General features: G+C 40.0%; 1 protein-coding gene across 1 annotated transcript in view; it reads right to left on the bottom strand.

Annotated features, from left to right (window-relative positions):
• Nucleotides 1-12,524, bottom strand: part of LOC124615563 (interleukin-1 receptor-associated kinase 1-like) — a 179,955-nt gene that overhangs the window by 43,776 nt on the left and 123,655 nt on the right. The window lies entirely within an intron of this gene.

Genomic DNA, 12,524 nt, shown 5'->3' with positions numbered 1-12,524 from the left:
AATTGCTCTTAGAGAAACAGTACAAATAATAAATAACAATCTGTGATACATACTAGTACAGGTTATTCATTAACTCAATTGAATCTTCATCACATCTTCGGTTTTAAATTGAATACAGTTAAAGTATATTGACCAATGTCAGTTTGTGCATGCATAACACCCATAATCTCGATGTGGTATTAGCTTCCATCACTCTGATGTAATGTAATTCCTCACACAGGATTGAAGACTGGGATTAGTTTTGTAATTTTGTTTGAATGAATGAGAATATTTTTTTGAAGCTATTCACCAGTATTGAAAAAGATAGCTACCAGCAAGATACAAACATGAGGCCATCCATAAAACTGAGAAATAAGTGTATATCATATAACAGAAACTCCTGGCTGGAATGTCAACAATGTAAGAAAAAGATAGCTTGCTAGTTACTGTAAATATGACATGTTTAGTTGCAGATGAATACAAGTAAAAGACACTTACACGAAAGCTTTCTGCCACAGCCTTTGTCAGAAAATGAAAGAGAAACACACACCATTCATTCACACAAGCATGCAAACCTCACACACAATGACTGCATGGACCAGACTGGCATTCTGGATCAAGCTGCCAGAGTTGAAGGTTACCACCAAATATGGAGTTCAACTCCATATCACTTAATACAATATGGCTTCCGCGAAGTTCTGTTTATCACTTTAAATTGATGTCACATCTCACTGGCCATGTTTCTCTCCAAGAGGCAAAAATATGACTTGGCGGATTCTTCCTTTCACATTTTTCAATATAGTGGCACATGAAATTCCTTGCTGTGACATACAAATTCTCGAATAGTTTCTTGTCCACAAATACTTTCACGTCCCATGAGAGAACCTCGCATGTTTTTGAGTGATAATACTCTGGTGCTATTTTCCCTGCAAGATTCTTACTGTTTTAATGTACAAATAAAGTGAAGAGCAGTTCTAATATACTCAGAGAACACAGTTATTACATTAAATATATTCATTTGAAACAGACATTTTGCCAACAAATATCTTGCTGCACTCCCTACACTGTGTGACACTGGACTAGCCATTCACACTGCCTGTTAGCCAACAGTCATGTACGCTTAGATAGGGTCAAAAAACTGTAGTCCAGGGTGGAATAGGTAAGAGTCAGACACAATACAGAATTTGAAACCTTGTACAACTTTCACTTCATTGTTGCGATAAAATATGTTCTGGTAAATGTGCTCTCACTAAAGAAGGAACTCATGTCTGAACCACAGTGTTCAATATGGATGTGGGTTAAAATTACTTGTCCTCATCTCTGTGGCCTCCCCCTCCACCACGAACCATGGACCTTGCCATTGGTGGGGCGGCTTGTGTGCCTCAGCGATACAGAGAGCCATACTGTAGGTGCAAACACTATGGAGGGGTATCTGTTGACAGGCCAGACAAATGTGTGGTTCCTGTAGAGAGGCAGCAGCCTTTTTAGTAGTTGCAGGGGAACAGTTTGGATGATTGACTGAACTGGCCTTGTAACATCAACCAAAACTGCTTTGCCGTGCTGGTACTGAGAATGGCTGAAAGCTATGAGAAACTAAAGCTGTAATTTTTCCACAAGGACATGCAGCTCTACTGTATGGTTAAATGATGGTGGCATCCTCCTTGGTAAAATATTCCAGAGTTAAAATAGCCCCCATTGAGGTCTCCAGGTGGTGACTACTCAGGAGGATGTCATTATCAAGAGAAACAAAACTGGCATTCTATGGATTGGAGTGTGGAATGTCAGATCCCTTAATCGTGCAGGTAGGCTAGAAAATTTGGAAAGGGAAATGGGTAGGTTAAAGTTAGATATAGTGGTAATTAGTGAAGTTTGGTAGCAGGAGGAACAGGAATTCTGGATAGATGAATACAGAGTTATAAATACAAAATCATGTATGGATAACGTAGGAGTAGCTTTAATAACAAATAAAAAAATAGGAATGCGAATAAGCTACTACGAACAGCATAGTGAATGCATTATTGTAGCCAAGATAGACACAAAGTCCACACCCACCACAGTAGTATAAGTTTGTATGCCAACTAGCTCTGCAGCTGATGAAGAGTTTGAAGAAATGAATGATGGGATAAAATACATTATTTGGGTAATCAAAGGAGATGAAAATTTAAAAGTCATGGGAGACTGGAATTTGGTAGTAGGAAAAGGAAGAGAAGACAAAAACAGCAGATGAATATGGGCTGGGGGAAAGGAATTAAAGAGGAAACCGCCTGGTAGAATTTTGTACAGAGCATAATTTAACCATGGCTAATACTTACTTGGTTTAAGAATCATGAAAGAAGGTGGTATACACGGAAGAGGTGTGGGGCACCAGAAGGTTTCAAAATGATTATATAATGGTTAGACAGAGATTCAGGAACCAGGTTTTAAATTGTAAGACATTTCCAGGGGCAGATGTGGACTTTGACCACAATTTATTGGTTATGAAGTGTAGATTAAAACTGAAGAAGCTGCAAAAAGGTAGGAATTTAGGTAGATGGGACCTGGATAAACTGAAAGAAACAGAAGTTGTAGAGAATTTCAGAGGGAGCATTAGGGACAACTGACAAGAGCAGGGAAAATGAACACAGTAGTAGGAGTACTGGTACCTTTGAGAGATGAAATACTGAAGGCACAAGGGTATCAAGCAGGTAAAACGGCAAGGGTTATTGGAAATCCTTGGGTAAAACAAGGTATATTGAATTTAATTGATGAAAGGAGACAATATAAAAAATCAGTAAATGAAGCAGGCAATGGGAATACAAACGTCTCAAAAATGAGACCACCAGTAAGTGCAAAATAGCTGAGAAGGAATGCCTAGAGGACAAATGTAAGGATGTAGAAGCATATATCACTAGGGGTAAGATAGATACTGCCTACAGGAAAATTAAAGAGACCTTTGAAGAAAAGAAAGCCACTTCTGTGACTATCAAGAGCTCAGATGGAAACCCAGTTCTAAGCTAAGAGGGGAAAGCGGAAAGGTGGAAGGAGTATATAGAGGATCTATACAAGGACGATGTACTTGAGAGCAATATTATGGAAATAGAACAGTATGTAGATGAAGATGAGATGGGAGATACGATACTGCGCGAAGAATTTGACAGAGCACTGAAAGACCTAAATCAAAATGGCTCCGGGAATACACAACATTCCATTAGAACTACTGATAGCCTAGGGAGAGCCAACCATGACAAAACTCTTCTATCTGGTGATCAAGATGTATGCGACAGGTGAAATACCCTCAGACCTCAAGAAGAATATAATAATATCAATTCCAAAGACAGCTGATACCGACAGATGTGAAAATTACCAAATTATCAGTTTAATAAGTCAAGGTTGCAAAATACTGACATGAATTCTTTACAGAGAAATGGAAAATCTGGTAGAAGCTGAGCTCAGGGAAGATCAGTTTGGATTATGAAGAAATGTAGGAACATGCGAGGCAATACTAATCCTATGTCTTCGCATAGATGATAAGTTAAGGAAAAGCAAACCAATGTTTATATAATTTGTAGACTTAGAGAAAGCATTTGACAATATTGCCTGGGATACTCTCTTTCAAATTCTAAAGGTGGCAGGGGTAAAACACAGGGAGCAAAAGGCTATTTACAATTTGCACAGAAACCAGATGGCAGTTATAATAGTTGAGGGGCAGGAAAGGGAAGCAATAACTGAGAGGAGAGTGAGACAGGGTTGTAGCCTCTTCCCGACATTATTCAACCTGTATATTGAGCAAGCATTAAAGGAAACAAAAGAAAAAATTGGAGTAGGAATTGAAGTCCAGAAAGCAGAAATAAAAACTTTGAGATTTGCTGATCACATTGTAATTCTGTCAGAGACAGCAAAGGATTTGGAGTAGCAGTTGAAAATTATGGACAGTATCTTGAAAGGAGGATATAAGACGAACATCAACAAAAGCAAAATGAAGATAATGGAATGTAGTCGAATTAAATCAGGTGATAATGAGGGAATTAGATTAGGAATTGAGATGCTTAAAGCTATTTGAGCAGCAAAACAACTGATGATGGCCAAAGAAGAGAGGATATAAAATGTTGACTGACCATGCCATGAAAAGCCTTTCTGAAGAAGAGAAATTTGTTAACATAGAGTATAAGGGTAAGGAAGTCTTTTCTGAAAGTATTTGTATGGAGAGTAGCCATGTATGGAAGTGGAACATGGATGATAAACAGTTTAGACAAGAAGAGAATAGAAGGTTTTGAAATGTGGTGCTACAGAAGAATGCTGAAGATTTGGTGGGTAGATCATGTAGAAAATGAGGACGTACTGAATAGAATTGGGGAGAAGAGGAATTTGTTACTTGACTTGACTAGAAGAAGGCACCATTCGGTAGGAGACACACTGCGGCATCAATCGATCATCAATTTAGAATCCAAGAGAAGTGTGGATGTAAAAACCATAGAGGGAGACCAAGAGATGAATACAGCAAGCAGATTCAGAAAGATATAGGTTGCAGTAGTTACTCGGAGAGGAAGAGGCTTGCACAGGATAGAGTAGCATGGAGAGCTGCTCAAACCAGTCTCTGAACTGAAGACCACAACAACAAACATTCTTTGTGGCCGCAGAAAGAATCCCACAGCTAGTGTAACTCCATGTGTCTGGACACACATGTGTGTGTCCACTCTAGGGCACAAACGAAGTAAAAATTAATAATCAAGCAATCTGACTATGTATTTGTGACCCTATGATAATCAAAACCCCACCACTGTATTCATTTTTTCGTTATCAGTTTTCCTTTGAGTTCTTTTAATTTTCAATGCAGTTAAATCCATTAACAAAAATTCCAATACAAAATGCGATACTATTATTATTACTCATGAAGTAACGAGCTTCGCCTGTGGTCATTTTGAGAGAAGTCGATAATTTACTCAAAATGGCAACAACTGTTAATAATACTTTAAGTTTTAAATGGTCTCTTCTTCTTCTTCTTCTTCTTCTTCCTCATGGAGGTGTAGGAATATCTTGAGGACTGCCTTTCCGATGATTGGGACTGAGCCACAATGCGCAATCTCTGACTGACAGTAAAAGATGATGTCACTATCCTATGTCATGGCAGGTAGGCTACAACCACTCACCCTCCACATAGTTGGCAAGGATCCTGTTTTTTGTGGGTTGGAAGTTTACTGCAGGATGACAACCCTTAAAAGGTTGCAGTGCTACTATCTCCAGCTCATTCAGTTTCGATATGGAGAACTTCACCCCCATTGGAGATGCGCTTCGCTATAGGCTCTTGCCACCATAACAGTTTATCACATCAAACAGAACATAATAATGTCGTTTGTTTAACCATGTTCAATATTTCATGGTTCAGTACTCTCTCTCTCTCTCTCTCTCTCTCCCCCTCTCCCCTCTCCCCCTCTCTCTCTCTCCCCCCCCCCCCCCCCCCCCCGCCCCCCTCCCGTTCTCTCTCTGCAGCTTAATCAAATTCCCTCAAACATTTTCCACCTATAACAGTACTTGTGGTAGCATAGTCCAAGCAACTTTTTCTGAGGCTGTACGATTTCTGTGCACTTTAGCTAAGGTCTCTATACACATTCTCTGTGTCGTTTAACATCAGTGGAGGTCTCTCTCTCTCTGTTTGTGTGTGTGTGTGTGTGTGTGTGTGTGTGTGTGTGTGTGTGTGACCTGCACCTCCCTCCATCTCCAAACTGATCAGGAATCCCCAAGCAGAGAAGCTGCCAATGGCTTACATGGCCACAGACTGAATAGGTAATCAATTCTGAAATCCTAGCGGCCTCAGTCAAGTGGGACAAAATCCTTTTGTATTAGCCTCCTGAGGTGGCAGTGCTTTTAACAGTCAATGGGGGGAGACTGCACATCAAGTCACTTGTTTCGCAGTAGGTAGCCTTTGTCATTGAAGCCCAGTCACTTGTTTTGCAAGATCACAAGCCTGAATAGTGAGATGAGAGAATACAATCATATAATAGGAAGGCATACTGTGTCTCGGTTTGTCTTGTGCAGGCATCCTTTGCTCCAGCACGTGCAGTCTCTTTTTTTTCCCCAAATTGTTATCTGCATTGACACTCAGCAAAATGGTAGTTCTGTCCCTTCCTACCATCATAGGTGAAATAGAATCCCCCCCTCCTCCCTCCCTCTGCCTTCCACAGATTTGGAGTACATAAGGAATTCATCATCCTCAAGGTAGTGTGTAATTCTTCTGCATTGAACAATGAGAATTCATAATGTAAGGGGATCTTGAAAGCATACTCATGGCGCACCTCAAAGAAGCTAGGGAGCCCCCTTTCTTATACCCAGAATAATAAATTACACTGTAGCTATGGCCACAAGCAACCCATGACAGAGAAGAAAGTGGGGTGAGACACAAGATAGGGATCTCAGAGATGCATAATCATGAGTGTCTTTCAAGCTGCTAACTACTTTGTCACAGAGCGAGAATAAAATGATGACAATTTTAAACATGGCTGTTACTCAGTAACAGTATACTAATTTCAACATACGATTATACAGCCAACTGGTTGCAAATAAACTGTTAGGTACATTGACCTAGGTTTCTAAACCTACTAAGGATGTCTTCATCAGAATGAAATTTTGATAAATTGTAAAATAACATTGCTAAAAAGCAGTCGTTAATATTTACAGCAGCTACGTTAAAGTCAAAAGTGAAATAAAATGTTCCAGCCCAGTTATTTGCAACTGTTTGGCTGTATAGTCCAATGTTGAAAAAAGATAAATTTGGAAGGCTTAACAATGCACAAGTTTAATATTTTATCCATCTTCAGCAACTGTATCTGTATGTATTAAAATAATCAGTAACCAGTAACACAAAATAAATTTTATTTCCTTTACTGGTTTCAGGTACCTAGTGCCTACTTCAGAAAGTTATAGCTATCGCAAGTAATGCAACATTCTGAAGAAGGATACTAGGTTAAGGTAATAAAATAGGACATAGGTAGGTTTCCTAAAAGCAAATATAATCTTCAGAATGCCTAGACATCTTGGTGTGATTATCTGTTCCCATGACAGCATTCTCAAACAACTAATTACACCTTTAATTGTATAGCTCAGTTATAGTTTCTCCACTTCCAAAGGGAATCGGCATAAACTTTTAATTAATTCCAAATGCTGTTTTTATATACCTTCTAACATTAAATACTAAATTTGTTTTTTATTGTATTTTATCTGAAAGAATGTGTTGTTTGGAAAAAAAACATTTGTTTTTTCATGAAACTCATAAATTACAAATTAGTACTAGTTACTCGAACAGTGGAAAGCCCAGGTTACAGTATTCCAAAGAGGATAGATTGTTACTCAGTGTAAAAACGACACGCTGAGTTTCAGACCGCTATCTCCAGCTGCTCTGGCCACAATGCAGCTGCATCAAATGAAAGCAACAATTGAGAGTCAGGCAGGGAAGGAGGAGGCATACCATGTTAGGGGGAGGGGGGAGGAGGTGGTTAGGGAAGTGAGCGCTGTCTCGCAGAGTGTGCAGGGACCAGATGATGTCTAGACAAGGGCAGCATCCGAAGCAGCAGGAGAGGGAGGTGTGGAGGAGAGGGTGGGGGGGGGTGAACAGGTGGTGGAAAAGAAATGGAGATGAACAGAGAGGACAAGAGACCAGTGGGTGCATTGGCAGAGAGTGGTCTTTTCCCCTTCTCTGCTCCTCTCCTTTTCCACTCCCTGTTGCCCTCACCCATCCTTTCCCCACAGCTTCCTGATGCTATACCTGGCAACCTAGTCTTGCATGCTTCACCAGGCAGCACTCACTCCCCCCCCCCCCCCTGCCCCCCCTGTACCCTCCCTGCTATTTCTCCATCCTACTATGGATTGTTGTCCCCTTCAATGAGTTTCAGTTTCAGCCTGGCCTGAGAGGCTACAGGTAGTGGTCATGTGTGCATGATATGTGCTTGCTTGTGTGAATGTGTGTGTGCTTTCTTTCTGAAGAAGGTTTTGGCCAGAAGTTCAATGTGAAACAGTCTTCTCACTGCGCCTGACTGCAACTCAACATAGCATCTTTACAGTGAGTAGCAATCTATCCTTTTCATAATATTACTGTAGTAGTTATTCTGTTACTAATTACCAAGCAGTGTCCACTGTTTATATAGTTATTTTTTGCAAATGTCAACATTTTGTACATTATAGCCTTCAATGACTGACGGATTTTTTGTAGTACCACACACCTCCTCCTCCTTTAAAGTGAAGCCATTGCTGTGGCACTAACCTGAAATCTCTCAATATCAGCCAAAAAATGTACAGTTTTCTCAATAAAGGAGTAAAGAACACCATAAATTACGTACACTACAGAGGAATGTTTTGCAGCAATCAGTTACTATTTAGGTTTTCTATTTAATTTTATTACTCCCTCATGTAATCTGGGACACAGTTATCTGTTTTCCAGTAAATGTAAAATAACTCTGGAATTTTGTATATACCGGGACGATGAGTAACTACGCCCTTAGTACTGAACAGTAATATCATCTCTATCTGGTGGTAATACCAATATTTAGCACAAATTCAAAAGTATGATGATTATTTTTATCATACTTTGTAAACTACTTAATTATTTGTATTAATTTGTTGTTATGAACATGTTAGGCAAAATCTAGATTCTAATTCAGGTCATTTTACATCCAATTTATTCTAAATTGCAGTAGTTTAGTAATATAGATGATTTAAATGACATTGAATGTTTATTTTTCTTCTGGTGATGGGATCTTTCCAGTTACTTTCACCTTTGTGTACATACTATCTCCAAGGTCTGTCAGACCAGATTGTTTTTGCGATATCGCCCACTACCCAGTTGGCTGCATTTTCACAAAGAGTGCTGCCAATTATGCCACCATGTTTCCTACAGCCACCACTGTGGCACGAGGACACTGCTACAAACGACTGCACTGCTGCCAATGAGATGCAAGCATCCCCTCTCTGGAGCTTCAGTGGCAAGTGTATTTAAGTTCAAGTATCTATGCACCAACCCCATTTTGTGTGTTTGCCAGTTGAATCACATTTACAGACTTTCATAGTGGTCAATGCTACAGATTTATATACTTAAAAAAACTGCCATTCTTCAATACAACGTCTATTTAAAAAATGTCAAGTCCTGGGCACTATTTTTAAATGTGTAAATGTTATTCAAGTAGCAAACACACAAAATGGGGTCAGTGCATGAATGTTTGAACTTTGTAACTCGTCTCTGGATCTCCAGAGAGCAGATGCTTGCATCTCATTGGCAGTAGCGTAATTGTTTGTATCAGTGCCCTTGCACCAAGATGGTAACTGTAGGAAATGTGGCAGTATAACTGATGGCACGCATATTTGAAAGTGCAGCCAACCAGATGGTGGACAATACCGCTGTTTTGCCATCTCAAAAGTCTCCTGCTGATCGCACACATTATCCAGCAAATGAATTTATTGTGCAGAATACTGAGTCACTCCATTCTTCTGATTTAATAGCAATCTCTGAGAAACTAACATTTTTTTTTTTTACTTTTCTTCCATTTTCCATTATCTGTCTCATGTTCCAGTATTCTCTCTCTTTCACCTTCAGAGAATGATGATTCCCTCGTAGTGAACCAAGCACAAGGATGACTTCCTATGCCAGCTGGTTATAATTAAAGTGCAGCTACTCATGGAAGTCCAGTGTTGGCTGTAATTATCGTATGGCAGTGGAACTTGGTAGATATGCTAATGTGTCAATGCTCGAAAACAGATTACTTCCAGTTGTGGCCACCAGGTGCAAGTCTGGCACTGTACACTGTTTGTACGACATCCACACAGCTTTTGACAAGCCATAACATAATTAAACAATATGGATATTGAGAAGCGACACAATGCAGTGTTAGTGAATGGCAGCAATTACAGTGCTGCATTAAATGTAAATGTCGTGTGACTAGGGCCTCCCATCAGGTAGACTGTTCACTGGGTGCAAGCCTTTCGATTTGACGCCACTTCAGTGACTTACGCATTGATGGGGATGAAATGATGATGATTAGGACAACACAACACCCACTCCCTGGGCGGTGAAAATCTCCGACCCAGCCAGGAATCGAACCCGGGTCCTTAGGATTGACATTCTGTCCCGCTGACCACTCAGCTACTGGGGGCGGACAGTGTTACACTGAGAGAGTACCATCAACTGAAAGGACTGAGGATAGACCTAATATCATTAAACGGTTTAAAGAAAATGGTAATCAAACTCGAAAACACAGGCAAGGTTGGTGTGGCACCTGGAAGAGGAAGGCATCCTATCCCAATGGAAGGTATTGACAAGCCTTCTGTTGCTATAATTAACCATGCAGCACATGCCCTAGGTAGTGCTAGTGCTTGTGCAGCGTCACGAGAATTTTCCATTCCACGGTCAACAGTATGGAAAATTTTGTGGTCTATTTTACACTACTACCCATACAAGATCCACACAGTGCAGCAACTGAAACCTCATGACCTGTATCAATGTTCTGAATTTGCTCTCGGCTTCTAACAATATATGGCTGGGCAATATTGTATGGAGTGACAAGGCATATTTTACATTACAGGATGCAATAAATACAGAGAACTGCCGAATGTGGGGTACTGTTAAACAATATGTTGGGCACAAAGAGCCACTGACCTCACAATATGTGACTGTGTAATGTGGATTCACAGGCACCTTCATTCTCAGTCCATTTTTCTTTGAAGAGAAGGCACCCAGAGGGCGTGACATCAGAAGATTACTGAGACCTCCTTACGGAGCATGAGATTACTACTTTGGAGAACTGCAGCTATGTGGAGACCACTGCTTTCATTCAAGACGAGGCACAACACCTCATGGTGCTCTCCCATTGAATGATCTGCTTAATGCAAACTTCTACAAACATGTTATTTACCAAGATTTTCCAGATGAATGGCCTGCATGGTCATCTGATCTGAATGCAGGCAACTTTTGGCTCTGGGGATATCTAAAAATACTCATTTACCATGGACACATCTGGGGCCATTAGGCAGAAACATGTTGCTCAGATTCCAACGAAACTGCTGCTGGAAATTGAGGATCACATCGTTTAAAGGATGTAGCATTTTCAAAATACGACATTTGTCCCTATCATCATCTATAAGTCGAACCACTGGACAATAGCTCAGAAATCCATCTTTATTCTTCATCATGTTAATGTTGCAATGCCAAAGTCAGCATCAAGTAATTAATATGTGAACATCTATATGTGAAGTTTGTTTTGCTTATTCATGAAGTTAACATCCCCATGTTAAACAAATTGGTAAAATTTCAGTGACTTTGTGAACAATTAATAATACTTTGTGAACAATTAATAATACAGAATAAACATTTGGAAATTTGTGGTAAGGTCTTATGAGATCAAACTGCTGAGGTCATTGGTCCCTAGCCTTATACACTACTTAAACTAACTTATGCTAAGGACAACACACATACCCATGCCCAAGTGAGGACTCGAACCTCTGACGGGGGGGTGGGTGGGGGAGGGGGGGGGCGGGGGAGGTAGCCACGTGGACTGTGACAAGACGCCTCAGACACCGCAGCAATAATCATTTAAATTGTAGTTTTGAGACACGTAAGACACGTGTAAACATGAGTGCTGAGTCTGACACTGAGAATGGTGAATAAATGTTTCACCACTGTTAAAATCTGTTAAGAGTAGCTACTAGCCTGTGTTGTTTGTTAGTTTGTTTGTTTTATGTTCGATAGATTATATGTACAACAGATCATAATAATGTGGAGTGAGCATTTTACATTCACATCACAAATTAATTTGTAAATATGACTACATATTGATGGTTTACAACCTTTTAGTTTTATTTTTTTTTTATAAACAGATGCAAATTAGTAATTCCTACACACCACCTTTTAGACATTACGGTAATATAACTTCTTCTACAGAAAAGGAGTTGCCAAGAAGATTTTTTTCAGTTTATGTTGGTTGGTTGGTTGGTTGGTTGGTTGGTTGGGTTGGAGAGTCAAGGGAGCAAACTACAGGGTCATCAGTCCTCTTTTCCTTATGCAAACAGATCTCAGATTAAAACCATTCCCAAAATGAGTCATGGGAAGTAAAAAGCAAAAAAGTAACTGGGACCCACACTGAAAGAGAAAACTAAAAAAGCAAACCGAAAGGGGAAAACATGCACTAAAAGGGGAAAAAAAGCAGTTGAAGGTATTAAAATAATACAGCAGATAGTGTGGGCTGGCTGGTCGCAAGAATAAAAAAGGATGAGCCAGCCACTTTGCAACATACTATAATCTCCAGCCAAAAAAAAAAAGGCTAGATAAATACAGACAGAGAACAAGGTAAACAAACGGCAATGAAAAATCAAGGAAGAAGTAAAATAGAGGAAGGGTGAACGCTTGGAAGAGAGTGATAAAATTCTCCCTCTCAAAGAAAACATAAAACTAGATCAGCCATTGAGGCATTGTCTCCTAATGCCATAGGCAGAACGGCAGGTTAAAAGTCCACCTCAGGGTGGCTAAAATAGGGCAATCCGACAAGATGTGGGCCACAGTCAAGTGGGAATCGCAGAGACATTGAGGTGGA

The sequence above is a fragment of the Schistocerca americana genome, chromosome 5 (genome assembly GCF_021461395.2).
Source record: "Schistocerca americana isolate TAMUIC-IGC-003095 chromosome 5, iqSchAmer2.1, whole genome shotgun sequence".
In the NCBI taxonomy this organism is placed as follows: domain Eukaryota; kingdom Metazoa; phylum Arthropoda; class Insecta; order Orthoptera; family Acrididae; genus Schistocerca; species Schistocerca americana.
This window is presented reverse-complemented; position numbering and strand designations above follow the sequence as displayed.